Raw genomic sequence first — 21,673 nt, forward strand, 5'->3', positions numbered from 1 at the left:
ATGTTGATTGTACATATTTTGGAGTACAGAGTTATATTTCGGTACATGTCTACAATGTGTGACGATCAAATCAGGGTAATTAGCATATTCATCATTGAAAACTTTATCATTTCTTTGTGATGAGAACATTTGATCTCCTCTCTTCTATTTATTGAGAACAAATAATAAATTATTATTAACCGCAGATGCCTAGATTACTATACACAACTAGAACTTATTTTTCCTGTCTAGCTGTAATTAACTAACCTCTCCCTATCGCCTTCCCTTTCCCCTCCTAGCCTCTAGTAACCACAATTCTACTCTCTACTTCTGAAAGTTCACCTTTTTTTTGTTTTTAGTTCCCATCTTTCCGTGCCTGACTTATTTCACTTAACATACTGTCTTTCAGGCTCATCCATGATGCTGCAAATGACAGGATTTCATTCTTTTTCATGGCTGAGTGGTATTTCATTTTGTATATATACCATATTTTTATTATCCACTCATCTGGCTATGGACACATAGGTTAATTTCATATCTTGGCTGTTGTGAATAGTGCTGCAATAAACATGGGAGTGCAGATATGTCTTTGCTATGCTAATTTCTTTTCCTTTGGATAAATATCCAGCAGTAAAATTGCTGGATCATATGACAATTCTATTTGTAGTTTTCTGAGGAAACTCCATACTGTTTTCCATAATGACTATACTAATTTACAGTCTCACCGACAGCATAAGAAGGGTTCCCCTCTCTCCACACCCTCACCAGCATTTGTTATTCTCTGTCTTTTTGATAATAGCCAGTCTATCTGGGGTGAGATGATATCTCATTGTGGTTTTGATTTGCATTTCCCTGATTAGTAATGTTGAGCATTTTTTTCATATATCTGTTGGCAATTTGTATGTCTTCTTTAGAGAAATGCCTATTCAGGTCATTTGCCCATTTTTTATCCGGATTGTTTTTTTGCTGTTGAGTTGTTTAAGTTCCTTGTATATTCTGGATATTAATCCATTGTTGGATGCATAGTTTGCAAATATTTTCTCCCATTCTGCTGGTTGCCTCTTCACTGTGTTGATTATTCCTTTTGCTGTTCCACAAACTTTTTGAAGTATCCTTGTATATTGCTATTCTTTTCTCACAAAAGAAACCATACATTACACATGGTCGGCACCATGATTCTTTCTCACTTAACGTTGTATTGAGGTTTTTGTTCCATATCAACACTCACCCGCACACATGCTTCCACAGCTGTGGACTATTCCAGAGAGGAATGCCTTGCCATTTATGTCAGACCTCTATTGGTCGACACCTAGTCTGTTCCAAGTTTTTCACAGCAATGAAAATCTTTCTACAAGCATCTTTGTGCATCTGTGAATGTATCTGAGCTGAGATTCCTAGAAGTGTAAATTGCCAAGGCAAAGGGAATGTGCACTTTGCATTTTGATAGATATCATCCAATCATCCTCCAAAAAGTTGTACCAAAACCCACTTTTCGGTCTTTGCCAATCTAAGAGATGAAAAAATGGTATGTCATTTTAATTTGCCTTCTTTACGATGAGGGATGTTAGAATTTTTTTAATGTTTCCAAATCATTTGTGTTTCTCTTTCTCCTACCTCTCCTCAACAGTATGTGAGAAGCCACTGAGGGCCGGGCTGTTCCTTCTCTCAGCACACAGGCAACGTGTTGGGGCCTATGAAAATTTCAAGGTACTACAAAAAAGTTTGAGACCTGGGGATAGGGGAAAATGTATTGGCTCCAAAATGGTTTTTTTTTTTTTTTTTTTTTTTTTGTCTTTTTCGTGACCGGCACTCAGCCAGTGAGCATGCCGGCCATTCCTATATAGGATCCGAACCCGCGGCGGGAGTGTCACTGCGCTCCCAGTGCCGGCCACGGGGTTTGCCCCAAAATGTTTTTAAAAGACCCGAAAATTGAAACTAAAATTATGTTATTTAATGTCAACAAACCATAATTTTATGGCAACTTTATTAACTGAAAAACTTGGAAATCATGAACATTTCATTATATTCGAAAGCAATTGGTTGGTTAGATGTTCTCATTTCAAAGAATTACCAATTCTTTGAATTGGTATACATGATGCTTTTCAAGAAATTATAGCCAACCTTTTTTTTTTTAAATCTTTTTTTCATTGGACATGTTTATGGGGTGCAATTTAGAGTCAATCTTTAACAAATCAACTGTTGTTGGATAGTTTCACAATCATAGTTATTTGAAAACCCTTTAAAAAAATTAAAACCCTTTAACCACAAAATTATATTCAGCGTGGGATGAGTGCATTTTAGTATGTTTTCTGTGCTTGGGATAGGGCCTCCAAAAGTAAGCGTGTCAAGGCCTGTGGTGGTTTTAATTTTATAAGTCTATCAACCTATGAACCAAGCAGACAAGGTCACTGCCCTCATGGAGCTTTTGGTCCACGAACAATCCAGACTTTCAGCAAAAGTAGAAGACAGTGAAAGGGATCAGATCTGCATCTTGGGCTAGCCAAGGACCCCTGATTTCTCTCCTAATCCCCATATTGTCACAGAGAAGAAACCCTCCCTTGTGTCACCGCCACCACCACTACCCCCCCTCCCACTCCCGGCCTAGTGGCTCAGCACTGGACACAGGATTTGGGAAAGCCCAGTGACAATGGCCCCATGCAGGGAGGGATAGGGATGGAGGTGATACTATCTGTGGTCTTAGGACCAGCCTGGGGGAGGAGGGAGACGGAGATTGGAAGGAAAAGGGACAAATTGTCCCCAAATGACATCTTGAAACTGCAGAACAAAATGTGTTTTTCTCTTTCATACTCTCCCCCTCTTTTAAAGGGAAATAGAGCTCATTCCTTGAAAAGGACCATCTGGGAGTCTAAGTCACAGGTGTGAAGGTTTTAAGACTGGGAGGTGACTAATTCAGCACCTACCCCCTCCTCCCTGTCTGCCTTGCCTCTCCCTCTGAAACTGAGAGGAGACGGGCAGAGAGGACCAAAGGATGTCCCACCAGCTGTGGGGGGGGGGTTAGTCCCCTTCCCCAACACGGTCTCTATCCCCAGTCCTTGATGTAGGGTGTGGCACTGAGTTACACTCAATGAAGATCTGCTAGATCTAATTGAACCGAATGGCTCAGTGGAGTCAGTTGAGCCTCATTTTGGATCACACCTGAGCTCTTCACTAGCTGCGTGACCTTGGGGAAGTTACTGCCGTCTTCTAAGCTCGATTTCCTCATTTGTAAAAAGAGCATAGGAAAACCTAGCTTGTAGAGACAATATGCAGATTAGCACTGGGCATGGCTGTTTTATTCTTACCTGTAAGCTGCACCAGAGGAAAAGCAACCTGAGCAGAGGCCAGTGGCAGAGCAGGATCCTGCAGGTGTCTTCCTGGTTGAGAGGGTGCTTGCGGGGGAGGAGGAGATGGAGGTACTGCAGGAAAGGCTGCAGGCCAGACTGAGAGGACTTTGAGCTTGCCCTCATCAATGCCTGTAGGGAGCCATTGAAGGTTCTACAGCAGGAGAGGGACCAGAGGATGGGAGGTGGCTGGGATCCATGGCTGCCACCATCTCCCATGGCCACTGCCTGGATCCCAAATATGTCTGTCCTTCCCTCCTCCTTCTGCATACCTCAGCCCAGGGAGGGGCTCCTGAGCCACAGCTCAGCTACCCCAAGACCATGTCTGGGAGGAAAACAACAGAGTAAGACCAAGGACAAAGTATAACTAAGGACTCTCCCGGGCCTGGGCTGCAACCCCTACTCTGTGCCCCCCTCGCTGGGTGATTTGGATGCCTCTGAGCTGTGGCTCTCTCCCCGTAAGGTAGGACAAGTGCTGACCTCATAGGGTTGTCATGAGGGTTAAATGAGAATATATATGTAAAGCACTTAGCATCATGCCTGAACTCAGGGAGATAGCGCAGGAGAGAGATGAGACAGACGGACACAAAGGGGAGAGAATGAGGAGGTGTCAGAGACAGCGGAGGGTGACACACAGGCAACCCCAGCTTCTGCCTCTCTGGTCAGTCCACCTGCAGCCAGGAAAGAAGCCCCCTCGGAAGCAGGGGTGATGGAGGGTAAGACGAAAGATCGTCCGTGACCCACTGCCGTCCCCCCTCCCACCTATGGCCCAGCCCGGCCCACCTCTCAGGGTGACCGGGCTGGGCACAGTGGGCCAGCTGAGCCTGCACAGGGGGCCATGCCTTAGAGAAAGGAGGTAGGGCCACAGGTGTGAGGCTTGGGAGCTGGGATTCCCCTCTGACCATCAGGGGCCCCGGACACAGCCCACCCTGGTTAAGTAGAGGCTGCTCCATTCGAAGTGGGGGCCTGTGTGGCAGAGAGCCGGTGGTGCTGGCTGAGACAAGTCCCTCCCCAGGCAGGCCAGCTGGGCCCTCCCCACTGGCTGGGCACCTGAACAGGTGTGGGGTGGGGGGGCATCTACAGCCTGGGAGTCAGCCAGGTGTGGCTGCCACACTGCCTCCCAAACTGGCTGATATACACACAGACCCACAAATTCGCTGGCACAGACCCCACAGATATGCCGACACCTCCAAAGACACACACTCGAATTTACACACACGTCCTGACTTAGGCCTGACCCTGTCCACAGATAGGCCCCTTATCCACACACTGTCTCTACACTCACCAACACACCCTGACACACACAGGCCAGCAACCTCCTGGGTCTCCCCGACTAAGGCGGTGCCTCCTGAGGGCAGGAGCCCTGTTGGTTTTGTTCACTGCTGTCTCTCCATGCCTGTGACCATGACTGGAACATGCAGAGCTCAGGAAATGTTTGCTTTGTAAGTGAATGCCACACACACCCTAACCCTAACCCTAACCTCCCCCCCCCCCCCCCAGCCCAAGCTCTGAGCTCTGCGTTCTACCAGGGCACCAGGAGGCCCATCCTTCCATGACCTGGCCAAGCTGTCACTCCGAGTCCAAGCAGGGTGAGGGGGTGGAGGGCGGTGTCCCAGGGAAGCAGCGCTTTGAGAAGCAGCAGGTTCAAACCTCTGTTTGGGAGGTGAGTGGGGATCTCAGTTTTCTACAGGAAAGCCTCCCTGGGGGAGCCATCACACTGTGCTGGCATTCTGGGTGGGGAGAGGTCTGGCTAGGCCTCTGTCCCCTGTGCGACAGGGGCCAGGTTTCCCACAGCCTGCACATGACTGCGGCAGACTGAGACCTCAGGACCAACTAGCAGAGTCTGGAGTGGGGGGGGTTGTCAGGGAGGATTCCCTAGAGGAGAAGAACCTCAAACAGGTGGGAGATGAGAAGGCCTTTTGGGAAAAGGGCTAGAGGGGGCACCTGAAGCTGTTGGTGTGACCATTTTTGATTCCAGGACTGGTGAGGGAGTGCCATGTCTATGCTAGGGCCTCCTGACACCTACTGGGGGACGTGAAGGCTGATCGGGTGGTCCTGCGCACTAGGGAGGAAGAGGTGTGCCATGACCTCAGGAGCTATGGAGGGGTCAGGGAGAGGCCCCTGATCGCAGCCTGTATCAGACAGCTCAAGAAGGTGCCTGAGGAGAGCACCAGTGACAGACAGGTGGCCCATGGATGGACAAATGGGCAGACTAATAGATGGACCTAAAGACAGAGGAGGATGGGTAGACAAATGGAAAGGCCAAAGTGAATAGATGGAGTAATGGACATTAGGGGTGGAGGCAATTAGAGGGGGAGGCAGGTGGGGAGACATGCCAGGAGGGCCACTGGACCTCTCTCCCTGGTTCACTCTCAGAAGCCCTTGATGTCCAAGACCCAGCTACTCCCACCCCAGACCCTCCCACCTCTGCTGCATTTCATATCCTCCCCAGGCCAGGCTTCAGGAAAGCCAACACCTACTTGGCCTTGTGCCCAGAGATGCACCTTCCAGCCAGGTACAGTCCTGCTGCTGTTCCTGCTACAATCCCAGATGTGGAATTACCTCCAGGTATTCTCACCTGAGCAGGTGTGCATAGGATGGTGTGGGGTAGGGGCTGTACCTATGGACAAACACCTCTAAAAATAGCCTTCCAGCACCTGGGGAGTGCCCTGATCATGGAAAACATGCTCACATGTACCCACGTGCACACACATCCACATTGGCTGAACTGCAACCCCACAGACACTGACACTCACAGGTGGGTACACAGTCACCAATACCCAGAGGCCAGTGTCCCAATGCCGCAGGCTGCCATGGTGCACAGCTCCAGAATGAGCCAGTCATGTGGTCTACAATGTATGGGGCAACCTGGACCCCAGACCCAAAGTCTCATGGAGGAGCTCCTGGAGCCAGCCTTGTGGGAGGGCAGGAAAGCGGTTCTTGCCTTCTAGATGCTTGAAGTCTCATGTTCATGGCTCCTTCCAGAGAGAGCCAGACTCCTGAGCCTGCCTCACCCGCAACCCTGCCTCCTGTCTCCTGCCCACCCGCCCTCACATTCGCCCTCTCTCTGGCCACATGGCATGCCTTAGGCAGGCTCTCCCCTTCCGCTATGCCTCGGCCCACCCAGTCCCCACAGATAGGAACCCCTTTCCCATCACAATGGTCCTATCATTCAAGACCTCTGTATACCTCAAGTTTAATAGTATGACACACAATAGGGCCTCAGTAAGTGTTTGTTGACTGACTCACTGACTAGCTGGATGAAATCATTAGAAATATAAGTCAGATAAGAATTAATGCCAGATGGGCTGGTGTGGACTAGCAGCTATGAGGTTCTAGTCAGAGCAGAGGGGCACCCATAGCCTGGAGGATTTCGAGCCCCCACGAAGTGAGTCCTGCACCCCTGTACCTTCCACATGCTATGGAAAGATGCACATTGCCCGGTGTGCCCAGCCCCACAGCAAGGGCTGTGGAGGTCAGCAGGTTGTGGAAGGGGCCTTCAGCCAGGGCTGGGGGCTTCTGATCCTGATTCCCTCCATCCGCTGACACCTCAGGATGCCCAGGCACTTTTCTAGGGTGTTCTTTGGGACTGGGGAGTGCCAGGGCAGGCCCTCTGCCAATTCAGCAGGTCGGGGGACTTTGGATGTGCTGACGCTGCTGCCCCGCCATGCCCCATGTGGGCCCAGCTGGCCAGAGATCTGCACCGGCCTGGGCTTGGGCCTGGGCCTGGCAAGGATTGATTGCGGGATGTGGAATTTTCTTCCTTCTGCAAGCACCAGTCACACCTGTATAGTGTCTACTGGATGTAAGGCCCATTTCTAAACACTTTATTGTATTTGCTCATTTAATTCATGTCATGACCCCGTGAGGTGGATACTATCCTGATGCCCATTTTACAGTTGTGGAAACTGAGACACAGGGGAGCTAACTTCCTGATGTCTCAGAAGCTAGGAGTGGGTAGAGTAGTCAGGATTCAAACCCAGGCACTTTCAACCACTACACTCTACCATGTTTCTTCTTTAACTTACTTTTAAGAAAGAAAAAGTGACATTACTTGGTCACAGCAGCTTTTGGCATTAGGGGCACAGGTGGGACATTCCAGGTCATTCCCAGCCCTACGTCTATCACATTGGCTCTTGTGCGCATGCACACACACGCGCACACAGAGCCTCCCTTGCCCACTTTCCCCTGTGACCTGGTTCCTCCATGTCCAGGCATCAGGCCCGTGGGCACGCTGTGCTCTCAGATTTGGGTCCAAGTCTGTTCTGGAATGTACACCCCCACAGCCGTCCCCTCCCCTGCCACTCCAGCATTCCCAGGCCAGCATTCCTGGAAAGCTCCAAGGCAGCGTCTTTCAGGGGAGATTTTTCCACATGGCTTCTGAGGCTGGAATTGGGATGAGCTGAGAGGGGTCCCACCCACAGTCCCACAGAGGCTACATCTTGGGACCAGAAAGCTTGGAGTGGCCTCGTGGGTCCAGGGCTGTTTCTCTTCTCTGTGGCTGGGGCCCTGGCAGGCACAAAGCCCAGAGTGTCCTTCCCCAACCTGGCATGTCTATGGGGACTGCTTCTGCATTCTCAGAGAGTTCAGGCCTCAAACACTTGTTTGTTTTGCCAGCTTTGCCCAGGTCTCCCCATTACTACAGACTGCATTTACTGGGCTCCTAACCTCGCGCTTGTCACAGCAGGGCCTCCTCTGATGATGGCTCACCACGTAAGACGTGCAGGCACAGCCTCCTCATGAGCTGTGACACGGTGCCACATCGAATCCCCAAAGGCCTTCCTGGGCCCCAGCTGGGCATCAGACTTGGATTCACCTCCAGGCCTCTGCCTGCTGCTGTGGGGGGCGGGGGTGGGTCAAGACACGTCCAATCCTGCCTTCTGACCAGTAAACACAGACCGGGGCTGGCCGCTGTTTCCATGGCAGGAGAGCAGGCAGCACTGCCCAGCCCCACGCCTGGGCTCCATGCAGGCCGGCCCTCAGCGATGACAACCTGGGCTCCTCATTGGCCAGCCTTTCTAGCCTCTCCTCCTTGCCCCACCTGACTCAGAGGCCTGTCAGCTGCCGCTGCCCCCAAGGCCCAGCGGATTTGGGTGGTAAGGAGTTGTCAGCGTGCCAGGGCCTCAGGGGATGGGCCAGGCCCTCACCCCTCACTGACCTGACTTCAGCAGGGCCGCTGAGCATTCTCCGGTCTAGAAATGCTACATGTACATTCATGTGTGTGCACACACGCCCAGCCTGGTGTGGGGCTGCGGCAGGCTGGGGAGGAGAGCTGGCTGAGCGAGAGCAGAGTGTGTGAGGTACAGCCCCCTGGCCTCTCTCACAGAGGCTCCTGCCCCTCCTGGTGCTGGAGGGCAGAGCTGGCCCAGCCTGGGAGAGAGGCCTGAGCTGTTTGTCCTCTCCCCAGAATGGGCACCAGTTCTGGCTGTTCCTTGGCGTATGCCCCCAACCCTACAGTCCTCTAGACTCCTCCTCTGCAAACCCCTCAAGGTCTGCTCCCACCCACCCTAGGCCCATAGGAAGAGAATCAAAGCCCCTCGCAGCCTCAGGCCCCTCCCTCAACCCCTAGGGATTGGGATCAGTCCCTGGTGATCAGTCTCAGAGGGCCTGCCCCACTCCCCCTTGGCTGGACCAGGTGGTTGCCGCAGTGACCCACGCATAGCACAGAGGCCTGGGCAGCTTCTTCCAGAACCAGCTAGACTGCTGAGGGAGCATTTTGTTTTCTTTTGTTTTCACCTCCATGTCCTTGTGGTTCACTCTGCCCGAGATGCCCTTCCCCCTTTCCCTTCCTGACCCCAGCACCAGCGGTCAATACGCCAACACCTGAGCGCTCACTGCCGGTCAGGCCCTGCGGTGAGAGCTTTGCGTGTAGTAGTCATCTGACCCTCACGACAGGCCTGTGAGCAAAGTACCATTAATTACACCCATTGTTCAGATGAAGAGATGGAAGCAGAGAGAGGCTATGCATGATGTGTTCGTACCCACCTTTACAGAGTCACTTGGCGCACACCACGTTCCTAAGGCTCTCGCTTCTCCTCACCCCTACCCACCTGCCCCAGGCAGAAGAAACTGCTACCAACCTAGAGCCACTGCCCCTGGAATGACTCTTGTTGAGACTGTGACTTCAGCACTTCACTCTCTGCCATGGGGCCCAGGACCTCAGGTGTTTGGGCCTGAGTCTGTGTCACCACACTGCTTGCTTGCCCAGCACTGAGCCGGGCATGCTGGCAGTGCAGGTAACTGTTTGCTGCCTGGAGAAGTGGGCCACGGGACGGATGGTTGGGGCCCTTGTCCCTTCCATCTTCCCATTCCCCAATCCCTTTCCTCCCCCGCATCTATCCCTGCCACCCTGCCCACATCTTTCCTGCCAGTTCCAGGAACCCCCACCCTGCTCTCTCAGGTTGCAAATGGGAAGTAGAATCTGTAGGAGGCAAAACCTGGGAGAGGACTGGGACTGCTGCTCCCAGCAACAGCTCCAGTGTGCAGCAGGCCCAGCCTGGACCGGACAGGGAGCCCCCACTCAGCACCCAGGGTCACCTCTGAATGGCGACTTCAGTGTGCTTGTATGCAGCAAGGGGCGAGGGGTGTACAGAAGAGGGAGGAGAGATGACCCATGGGCCCCGCCCCACACCACATGTATTTTATGGGCACCCAGTTAAAAATAGAGCCTGAGTGCCCCAAGAGCAGACTGCAGATAGAAGAGGGATTCCAGGAGCCTTGGGAACAGTCCGTGCCTCGGAGCCCTCCGCATGACCTCCCTCTCCCTGCAAGGTGGATTTGCGATTCTGTCAAGTGTCACACACACCCTTATGTCGCTGGGTGGCACCAGGGATATGTTTTGTGCACTTCGCAGATTGTAGTGTTTTGAAGCAGAAGAGCATGAACTTTAAACCCAGACAGGACCCCAGCAAGGGATTACTGTACAACTGACCCAGTTCCACCCCGCATTTTACAGAAGGGGAGACTGCGGTTCAGAGAGAAATGACTAGTTCAAGGTCATGCTGCACAAGGCTAGAATCGGGTCTCGTGGCTCGCGGTTCAGGACTCTTTCCACTGCGTTGCATGGTGCCAGTCGTGTTAGATCATGCTGCATTGCAATATGTTTAATTTCATGTTATGTTACGTGGGCATGGAGGTGGGGTTTGGAGTGAGGATGGGGAAGTGGCTGGAAGAAGGAGGTGACAAAAAGGCAGTGAGTCCACATTGCCCTACCTGAAGTTTCCCCGTGTCAGGTGTCGTAGGTGTGGCTCAGCACCCAGTGCCCTAATTAGCTCCTGTTGACAGTTTCTGGTTTGTGTGTTATCACCTTGGGCTGGCTTATCTTTATCAGAGCCAAAGGTTGATTGGAGCCTTCTGGCTGGGGCTCAAAGCAACTCCACTCCAATTTCACAGAGCATTTATGACCACCGTGAATAATAACCCTCTTTCCTCAAGATAGCAGCCAGATTTGTCCAAGACCTGCCCTGCGGAGTCCTTGGCTTGATCCTCACCATACCCACCAAGAAGATAGCACAGAGTCCTTCTCCCCTTAACAGGAGAGAAAAGTGATGTCCAGGCCCTGGGGGTGGGGAGGGGCTGGCCAGGCCCCAGGCCTCCTGATTGCCACGCTCAGCAGCTCACAGCCATGCCCCAGGCGCCTGAACCTGTCAGCTCAAGACCTCCCTACCAGGGCCACAGCCCCGCTCCCCCAGCCTCCCTTGCTAGGACAAAGGTTCTCGGCCTTATCAGCCGAGGAGGTAGAATATTAATCTGGCCATCTTTGCCCCAGCCCTGACCCCTCACTGCCAGGCCTCCACACTCCAGGTGGGTGGGGGTGTCTGCACATCAGGATAGGGTGAGATGGGGCTGAGGAGGGGACTTCTATGAGGATGGTGGGCCCTGCATGTGGCCTTTGTGGCCACTGGAGGGGCTCACACTTGGTCTTTGCCAACATCAACTTCTGAGCTCCCCTCTAAGCCTCAGGTGAGATATCTGAGAAGTGACCCAAACCCTTCCTGACCCCTGAGTTCCTACCTGGACCAGTGGCCCCAGGGTCCATCAATGTCAGAGAAGAACTGGGTCCTAATCCCAGCGTGACCACTGTCTCCTTCCCCAGCACTCTGGGCAAGTCACTGCACACTCAGACCTCAACTATATCACAGTAAAATGGGACTGGACTTTGATCTGTCCGGGAATTCCCTTCTTCCCCTTGAGACTTGATGCCTGAGTCTGGATGGTGACACCCTCCCCCCGGCATAGTTCCACCCAGAACAGGATCCAGGCCCTGGATGTGGCTCTTTTGTGTTTCACACCACACTGGGCCCCACTGACATCCACCCAAACCCCCCTTAGATCCTGGGCCAGGTCTCCAGGCACCGTCGGGGAGAAATGAAGATGCTTTTTGAGGATGTCATCAGAGACCTCAGTGGGGACAAGTCCCTGCCTGGCAGGTGTGTGTGTACCCCCCACCCTCCCACAGCATTGTCTGGAGGGGACATTGTCCAGAGGGCTGGGCAGTTGTCTTTATGGCCAGGCATAAAAGGTAATCATTGACCACATCAATGCCGCCCTGCGCGTCAGTGTCCACCCAGGCTCAACCCTGCCAGGCCCTAGATTACTTTACAGTCACATAAAAGGAGCCTCCAGACTGGCCCCTGGGGACTTTGGCCCTCAATGGGGGAGCAGGAGGGAGGCCGTTCCCTGGAGACTGACTTTTCTTATAATATTTACTTGGGGGAAGAGCCCCCGCCTTTTATCAAACACCATTGGGATTGTCTCAGCCCAACCTGCCTAAGCCACAGAGTCTCAGTCACCAGGGGTTGCGTCTCTTCCCTTCCTCCTCTGTCTCTCCTCTCAGAACCCACCAGCAGCCTGGACGCACCCAGCAAGGCCCTGCCCAGGCTGGAACCCGAAAACCCCATGAGGTAGGCATCAAGAAAATTCTCACATTTTACAGACAGGAAAACTTGGGCTCAGAGAGGCTGAGTGACTTGCCCAAGTCACACAGCAGGTAAACAGCCAATCTCCACAACTCCTGTCATCTATACGGCAGTGGTCTCCAGATTCATTTGATTGTGTACTGCTATCAGTAAAAAACTACTCTTAGCACACATCTTCAATACACTTAGATGCATCCATTAAGCATATATGAGTATGACTAAAATCTGTTTATTAAATGTTAGCAGGTATCTGCACCCCAATGGAAAAACCTGTTCTCATCCCATCATCCAAACCATCAAACTAACTCAACACACTTCCCAAATCGCCATTCCAGCAGGCCTCTGGGCAATGCACAAGGTGGGAATTGGGCTGAGCTTTGGAGGAAAGGCAAGCTTCAGGCAGGTGAATATGTTGGGAAAGGGCATTCCAAGCGGAAGAAACAATCTGAGCAAAACTCAAGAGGCAGAAAATTGTAGGAAATGTTCCATACAGACAAGAACCCTGGGGGACATGAATGGGTATAGCCAGAGACAATACTGGAAATATTGGGAGGGGCCCCAAGTAGCCAGCCTGAGACTACCAGACCTTTTCTAGAATGCAGCAGGGAGCCACAGAGGGCTCATGAGCAGGGATGTCACTTTCCCAAAGCCATGTTTCAGAAACCTCTCTCAGGCCACAGAGACAAGCGCGGGTTTTAACCTCACACTGATGTCCCCACGGTTGTGTAATGCAGCCCTTTGGGGAGGCACGAGACTGAAGGCCACTGGGAGTCACCACACCTCTGTGTCTGTGCGCCACTCTGCCATTCACCAGCTGCCCAACCTTGGGTGAGCTCTGCAACCTCAATGGCCTTGCTTTTCCCATCTATAAAATGGAGATAACAGTAGTCCACACATCATAGATAGTGCAGCTCTGACAGAAGGGGAGAATTGGCTGAAGGATCCGATTCAATCACCTGCACATAGCAGATGCTCCGTAAATGGCAGCTGCCCTCTTTGTTTCAATGCGCCATTCCCTATGCTGTGCCTGAAGAAATCAAACTAACCCTTCAATATCTATTTCAGGCTTCACTTTTGAGGACCCCAATAAACTTATTACTCCCTCCCCTGGGCTTACCTCGCTCTGAACTCATACCAGTAATATAGCACTTAGCACGTGATGTGACAGTTCCTTGCAAATATATCTGTCACCCCCACCATCTCTGTGCTACTGTACCGCAGTTAGTGAGACTGGGTAAATTTTTGTGACTTGCTTATAAGTGGCATAAAAAGTGAAATAACATTAGAAAAGAAGGAGAAAGAGGGGGAAGAGCAGCATATTTAGGGGCGCTGGCTAAGTTCCTCACATGTGTCATATAGCAAATCCTCTCACCAACCCTACAAGGTAGGTACCTCAGGCAGGAAAGGCTCATTTCTGCCACAGTAACAAACATCCCAATATTTTGGTGGTTTAAAACAGCAAAGATTTATTTCTCTCTTGTGCCAAACAAGAATTGCAGGTCACCTGGAGGATTCTGAGCTATGTTGTCCTTGCTCAGAGACACAGGCTGGAAGACACTCCATCTCAACACCACTGTTCACGGTCACCATAGCAGCAAGAGGGGATCTGAGGATTCACACATTAGCTCTTAATGCTGCTACCTGGAAACGGCATGTATCGATCCTGCTCACATTCCATTGGCCAAATCAAGTCATATGGCCACAGTCACTTCAAGGGGCAGTGAAGTGCAATCCTGCCAGGCCTGTGACAGCCCCCAACTCTGTTTCATTGAAAGCCACCATCCCCAGCTGTGTTTACAACCACTCCCAACTAGGCCACCCAAAGCCCCCTGTGGCAAAGAGTTGACCCTGATGGCTCTCCATCTCCCCACTCCCCTGGGACACTCCCCCCATAGCATCAACACACAAGAATCTGGGTCAGTCCTTATCTTCCAGCAAAAATGAACTCACTGAGGAATCCAGCCTTGACTTTGGTTAGGCATGAAAATCACAACCATATTTCAAGTCTGACACAGAGACATTGTGGGTCTGGCAAGGAGCAAAGGAGAGAGGAAAAAAACCCAGGGACAGCTGGCTTGGGGTTGGAATGCAATTTATTACCAAATAATTACATGCTCTCTGTGGGCTAGAATCACACACTTGAGTCTGTGCCACAAGAGAGTCTGCCCCATGCCGTCCCCAGCACCCATTACCTGTTTTTTCCATCATTGCTTACCAGCATGATTCTGTAGGCTCTGAAGGCAAGTCAGCTATGGTATGTGTGTGTGTATTTGTGTGCATGTGAGAGGCAGTGAACCAGAAAGAAAGGTACAGACCGGCAAGGGGAGTCTCCTGTGAGCACAGCTCCTGCTGGTGCCAAGGGAAGGAAGGACAGGTCCCTGTCTAGCTTCTGAGCCCAGGTTTAAGGAAACGCTTCCACATGCACAAGTGTGTGCTAAGCCTCGCTTCCTATGAGAAACAACACATAGAAATGTCTCCAGCCATGGGCATTCTTCATTCTGCTGCAGGGGGCAGTCAGAGGAGATGTAGTTGGGCAAAGGGTTGGGGGTTCAGGGGAGTGATGGGAAGGAATAGGTGGAGATTCAGGTTGACGAAGCAGAGCAAAAGCTTGAAGTCAGAGACCAGTGAGATTCAGAGGGCTAGCTGGGGACAGAGGCAGGGGCTGCTGCGGGCAGGGGCAGTGGGGGCCAAGGCAGTGGAGTTCAGTGGGAAGAACATGGTGTGTGGGGCTCTGCTGCTCCCCAGCTAGGTGACCTGTGCAACTCCCCAGCCTCTCTCAGCCTCAGTCTCCTCAGCTGTAAACTGAGGCTAATGGGAACCCCCGTGTCATAGGGCTATTGTGGGGATAAGTGAGCTCATGAGAAAAGCTGGCACAGGTCTGGCACCAAGTAGGAACGCAGTCGACGAGACTCTGTCCTGCTCTTGAGGCCCATGGCTGCTGTTCCCCGGGTCCTGGCATGGGCTAAGACCTGGTGAGAAATCCTTGCTGCCCCAGCCTGTGTGAGCTGCGGATGGGGAAAATGAAGTCCAGAGGGAAACCAGTTACCTAACTGGCAGGGGCCCCGAAAAGCTCACCTGGCCTCTTCAGCCCTTCTCAGTCCCTCACTGTCTCTCAAGCCCTCACTGGGCACTTGCTGGCTTCCAGGTCCCTGCTGGGGTCCTGGGTGGGGTTTTTGGAGGGAAAAGAAGAAACTCCAGAGCCTATTCTCTAGGAACTCATAGTCTGGCTGGGAGGCATGGCGGGGGGTGGGGGTACTCACTATCCAGAAAACAAGGAGAAGAAACTGTGGTTTGGAGCAGGAAGAGTTCAGGGCCTGGAGGAAGAGTCAAGGAACGAGCAGGAGCCTGAAGGATGGAGAGGACCCAGTGCAGAGGCAACGCAGGGGCTCTGCAGGCAGGGGCACAGCTGGAAGAAAGGCCTGGACACAGGAGCAGTGGGCCGGGCTGTGACCCCAGCAATTGCGGGGATTATGATAAGGATAAACAGAAGGCTCTGGGGCTTTGTTTGGTCAGCAACGGGCAGTGCAGCCAAAGCAGCTAGATAGGTACCCTGGAGACAAGATAGATGTTGGGGAATCTGGGAAACGCTGAATTCACACTCCCCAAGGTGTAGACAGGGGAACAGCAGCTGGCTCTGGATGGGGTCCCGACCTCCCCTATCCAACAGGCCTGGGTAGGACCTCACTTGACTGTCCCACGGCCAGGCCAGGCCCCGGCTATGTTTACAAACGGGCCTTTCCCCTGGCCTGGGGAGCTGAGCTGTGCATTGTTAGGCTGGAAGTGAGTCACAGAGCGTTTCCTTCCATCTCTTCCTCTCTGCTTTGCTTGCTGACACCCTGTGCATTCTCTCTCTCACACACACACATACACACACTCGCCTTTCAAAATCCACAAACTATAATAAGTGGTCTATCAACACAAATACTTTGATCTGGGCTGGGGGTGGTAGGGCTTGGCTCAAGGCTCTGGGCGTGTGCACAGCTGTGGAGTGGGTGTCTGTGTACATAGGAGACTGTGTGCCGTCACAGACACGGTGAGTGTCTCTGAATTCGTGAGCTTGTTGAGGTCAGGAAGGGTAGCTGTGAAGGGAGCTGAGGCATTTTGAGTCTGTGAGGTTGTGGTTGGGGGCAAGTTTCCAGGGGTTGTAGGGAGTGGCTTAGGTGTATGTTTTGCGTGTCTGTGCCACCGAGGGGGCAGCACGTGGGTGACAAGCGTATTGTGCCCGAGGTGTGTCTGTGTGTATATCCGTGTGGTGAGTGCAGGGGGAGGTGGGTGCTGGGCGTGGAGGAAGTGCTTCTGTTGTCTGGTGGGGGTGTCTGTGCCTGGACAGCCAGCCTTTGCCTCTGGCTCTGCAGGATGTGAAAGGACCGGGTTGGTGACTGAGGCCAACGTCACACCCTCCATTACAATTCCCTCAGCCGGGCCAAACGGTCAGAGATAAACCCAAGTGAGTTGGTGGCTGTGGTTGAGGGTGATGTCACATTCCTGGGGCTCTCCAGATGGCAGGGCAGCTCGTCTGACTTCCTGAGGGCATGGCAGCCCCTCCTGCCCTCCCTCACAAGTGTTCCACCTGCCATGCCGAGCCTGGCCAGAGAGAAGGGGCACCAGGAGCACAGAGCCTGGGGCCACCACCAGACAGGACTCGGTCATGCACCAGGGAGGAGGCCCTCCGCCAGCACATGGGCCTGTCCACATGAGCCCCCACTTCCGACACTGGCCCAGCTAGCTTGCCAACCCCAGAAGGCAGGGCCGCTGTCTCCTCGTTCTCCTCCCAGCCTCAGTCTCCCTGGGTGTAAAAGAGGACAATGATCTCTACAGAGAGGGGTTACCTGCACCACATGAGCCTGGAGTAGTGGCCAGCGGGGCATGCAGCTCAGCACCCTTCCCCCTCCCTGCCTCCAAAGAAACTTCAGCTGGGGCCTCCCCTGGGGGTGCAGGTCTGTGGGCCATCTCTAGGGGGCACTGACAGGCAGCCAGCATGTGCCTACACCTATCAATACATTAAATGGGCAAAAGAATTTTTTAAAATCCTGGGGCAGGTCTGGGGGATGGGGAGGGGGGCTTGAGACTATGTGTGAATGGGGGGACGGAAGTTCAGTGGGGCCTGACGGGAAAGGCTGTCTGTGGGATGTGTGACTTCTGTCACCCATGGCCTTAGGAAGAGCACCAGAGGCCCCTCTGAGAATAAAAGTGCAGGCTGACCTAGGCTGGCTCCAGGGACGCCCAGGTCAGAGGTTCCCTGGATGCTTGACTTAAGCTGCATTCCTCCTGGGGTCATGGAGAAAGGGTGATGAGGGATAATTGGGGTCCACCTTCTTTCCCTCTTCTCGGTGGGCCTCACAAAGGCAGGGTCACCTCGTAGAGCCCCTCCAGGCAATGAGAATCAGCTATCTCAGCCCCAGGAGATGGCAGCAGGCAGGTAATGGGCCCTGAAGGGAGGGCTCACTTGGGGGACACTAGCCCTTCAAACACTCTGCCTTCTCCTGGGATTAATCTTTTGATTGGTGGTCCCTGGGGGAAAGCCAAACCCCTGCCCCCCATGTGACCAGGCTCCCTGGGTAGGGTCAGTTCTGAGTCCTGGAGGTGGTCCCAGGAGGTGTTGCCTTCCCCAGCACTGCCTGTCCATAAAGGGCATTTGTGCCCAGACACAACCCGCCCACCTGGGGCTGGGGGCCAGGGGCTGCTGTGAACACAGTGCCACAGTGAAAGTGGGACAAACGCGCCTGTGTGCGCCCTGGCCGAGGTGCTGGAGGAAGCGCGGTTGGGGCCTGAGTGTTAATGGGCCTCCTTCCTGCCCTGCCCTGCCAGCTCCTCGCTGCTCATCCTTCTGCCCAGTCCCAGCACACTCCCTCCACGTCCCTGGCCACAGATCTGTCCTGCTTTGACAAACATCCCGCTCAGCCTTCAGGTTTATGGCTTTTCCGTGTGCCTTCCTTCATGTGGTCGGGAACCAACGCTCCGGTCCCGGAGCAGAGGCTGGGCCTGGGGTGGAGGAGGCTGGGGCTGGGCCTGGCCCAGAAACAGTGAGGGGACTGGAATCCTGCAGTCCGGGAGACAAGGCCCAGCTGGGGAGCAACACAGGAGGTGCCCACTCAGTAGGGCCAGCTCTGTGTGCTGAGGGAGGACAGGCAAGGGAAGGGGGCTGCAGGAGCTAGGAGGGGGCTCTGGAGAAGGCTGAGCTTGAAGTATGGAGAGGACAAAGGAGACCATTCTAGAAGGGCACAGCACCAGCTCACATCATGGCAAGCAGGAACTGCAAGAAGGGAAGGCGGGTTTGTTTTTTTATTTATGTTTTTAAATATAACATTTGTTAAGCACCAACTGTGCCCTGTGCAAAGTAAGTTCCATGAATTCATTATTGCATTAATTTTCACAAAAACTTGCAGGTACCATCAACCCCATTTTACAGATGACAATACTGGGGCCCAGAGAGGTAAAGCAGTGTGCCTGGGTCGCAGAGCTGGTTAGTGGCACAGCAAGGATTGAAGCCCTGGCAGGCAGCCAAGGTGGTGCCCAAGAACTAAAGAAAAGCCACTGCACTGTGCATTCTTGTCAGTCACTATTGGGGCTTTTGTATCTGGGCCCGTGACTGCCCATGCAGTGTCCTTGAGTCCCTGGGTCTGCCCCAGGAGAGCCAAGGAGCAATCACTCAATTCCAGGGCTGTCTGGGCCCTCAGAGACTCTGGGGCACCCTGGGAGCCTCAAGCCCTTTAGGTAGCAGCAGCATCTATAGGTTGACGATTCCCACATAAGGGGACATGTTTTCAAATATACGTAGAGATTGCTGAATAAAGTACACACTCATTTAAAAGCATGACTAATGTATACTTGCTTACGGTCATTTGTATTTTTTTTCAGTCAAAGAATTTTAAAAGTACAACCGCTATCACAAGGAACAGGTCTGCAAAATGTTTCAATTCTGTAGAAGACTGATTGTATTTAAAAAGTTCAGGAACCACTTTACAGACTAGGACAGTGAGGCCCTGAGAGGTGGCGCATCTTGGCCAACTCTCCGAGCAAGCAGGGGCGCAGGCAGGATAACGGAGCAGGGTAGGGCTCCCTTTCTGTCTGATCATGGCAGTCATGGCCCCCCACACACCATCTCCTCAAAGAAGGGGCCCTGCCCCAGGACGGGGGGTACAACCTGGGAAGGCACGTAGCTTGACTAAAGGGCCAGGAGAAATTCAGGGTCAAGCCTAGCCTGTCTCCCAGCAGAGTAGGGACACTTTCAGGAACCAAGAAAGTTCCCAGACCTACCTGTCACTTACTTCTCAGGGCCTTTTGGAAGCCCAGCGTTTCCAGCACTTGCAAACCAGCTACGTGTAGACAAGCAGGAAGGCAGAAGGTGGCCTCTCCCCCCTCCCCGTACTACTGTACTCGGCTAAAGGTGTAGGAACAGTAAAAGGCAGAGCCAGCACCTAAACTTGACCCCACACTGAGGGGCCTGATGTGTGTTCTGGAGGCCTCCCCAGGCCCAGAATTGCTGGGGGAGGGGGAGGGCTGGAGGAAAGTGGAGGCGGCCCCAGCCCAGGCGAACATCCTCTCTGCCTGCTTTGATTGTTCACAAAACCGAAAAAGTGATGATGGTTTTCCTTCCTCTCTTTAAGAAAACAACAGAATAAAAACAAACAGAGAAGGGGAACTCCCCTCCTGTGCCTTTTGCCAGAAATAAAAGGAAGAAAGAGTTCCAGTCATGACCTGGGCCGCCTCACCACTGGGACAGGACCTGGGAGGGGAAGAGAGAATGTGCCACACTAAAACCCAGAGCTTCAGTGTCCCCCACTTCCTCATCCTGATCAGAGCTGTCCCCACCCCAAGCAGTGCCCCCAGCCACCCACCCAGCTGAGGCAGCTGAAAGTTCCCAACGAACTTTAGTAAATCCTAAGGAAGGGCAAAGAGGAAATAAAAACATATAAGCCCAAGAAATAAAAATAGGCCCCGAAATGCACACCAGCATTTTTGACCTCCCATGGTCAGTTCCCACTTGGGGCTCTCAGGCTCTACCCCATTTATTACTCCTGAGCTACCTACACTGAAGCCCCCAAAGTGCCAGAACAGCCTCACAGGGCCACTTCCTCCAAGCCCTGGATTTGGGCTTGCCTGTACCTCAGCTGCCTCAACAGTCAAAGTCACGGTAATTCAGGACACCCACCCCCACCCTCACCAAAGTCCTCTCATTTATCACCCAGTGCAGATTTTAGTTCCAGATAGCTTGTGCTGATTATCTCATTTGGGGTGACTGGCAGCCTTCGGAGATCTCTGCCTCCCATGTACAAGGTTGCGGCCTTAAAGGCTCAACAGGGTCATCGATACGGAGCCTGCAGTAAGGAGACCTTGGTCTCACTGAATGTGCTCGTGCAGTCAGCCTCACTCTTCAACAGAGATGCTGGGGCCAACTGCACCTTTTGAAAACTGCCTGGATCAATTAAGGTATTTGTTTGTCATCTGAGTTCAAGGTCAGACTGTAGCCACAGGATAGTTTTTCTCCACTGACACTAATTTGTCTCAGCAAATACTAAATGAATACTTAGTTATGTTCTCAGTACTGTACCTGGTCCTGTGGGAAATATAAGGAGAAAAATGCGTCTCGGAGTCTCCCAGGGTTCTGAGAGAGAGGGTGACAGGGAGAGAGTTGAGCCTAAACAGTTGGAGAAGAGTCTGTATAGAAACTCCTCTGCTCTCAGAGCTGTGGCAGGTTAGAAGGGAGAAAGCCACGTGTGTGATGTTGCTAACTTTTTGAGGACTGCTGACCACAAGACCTTAGGCTCCCTGAGGGCAGGGACTGTCTCACCTCTCGTGAATCCGAGGGTAGATAAGTCCTGCCCTCAGCAGGCTCTCAGTTAGTGTCTGTTGGCCACTGTCTGGGCTTCACTGGCAGCAGATAGCCAAAGGAGGCCAAGCAAGGACCACTGTCCTGAAGACAAGGCCAGGGCAGAGCTGAGGCCAGGTCCTCCGCCTCTCTGAGCAGTTCGTTCCCTCAGCAGCCCCACCGCCCCGCTCAGCCTTGACCCTTCCTCATCTGGACATTGGGGTGGTCCTCCCTCTTTGCCTTATGCCTTGAATACATCCTCCAAGTGGCCTCTGGAGTTAGTGTGCCAAAACACAGGTCACATGGTGTCATGCCCTCCCTCAGAAGACTTTGCTGGCTCCCCCCTGCCCACTGAATGAAGTCCTGGCTCCCTGGCCCAGGAATTAAGGCTATACCTGCTGCCGCCTCTTCTACCCCCACAACTGGAGTGAGTGCAGTGGTGAAAGGCTCAGTCTGCACAGCCAGGCCCTGGAGTTTAGATTCTGGCTCCATCTCTTGTCAGGTGGTGACCTAGGACAAGTTACTGACACTTTATGAGCCTGTTTTCTCTTTGCAAAATAGGTATAATAAGAGCATGTAACTCATAGAGGTTTTGTGAGGATTAAATGAGGCGTGTTTTGCACAGA

Source organism: Cynocephalus volans, chromosome 14, assembly GCF_027409185.1.
Source record: "Cynocephalus volans isolate mCynVol1 chromosome 14, mCynVol1.pri, whole genome shotgun sequence".
Lineage (NCBI taxonomy): Eukaryota > Metazoa > Chordata > Mammalia > Dermoptera > Cynocephalidae > Cynocephalus > Cynocephalus volans.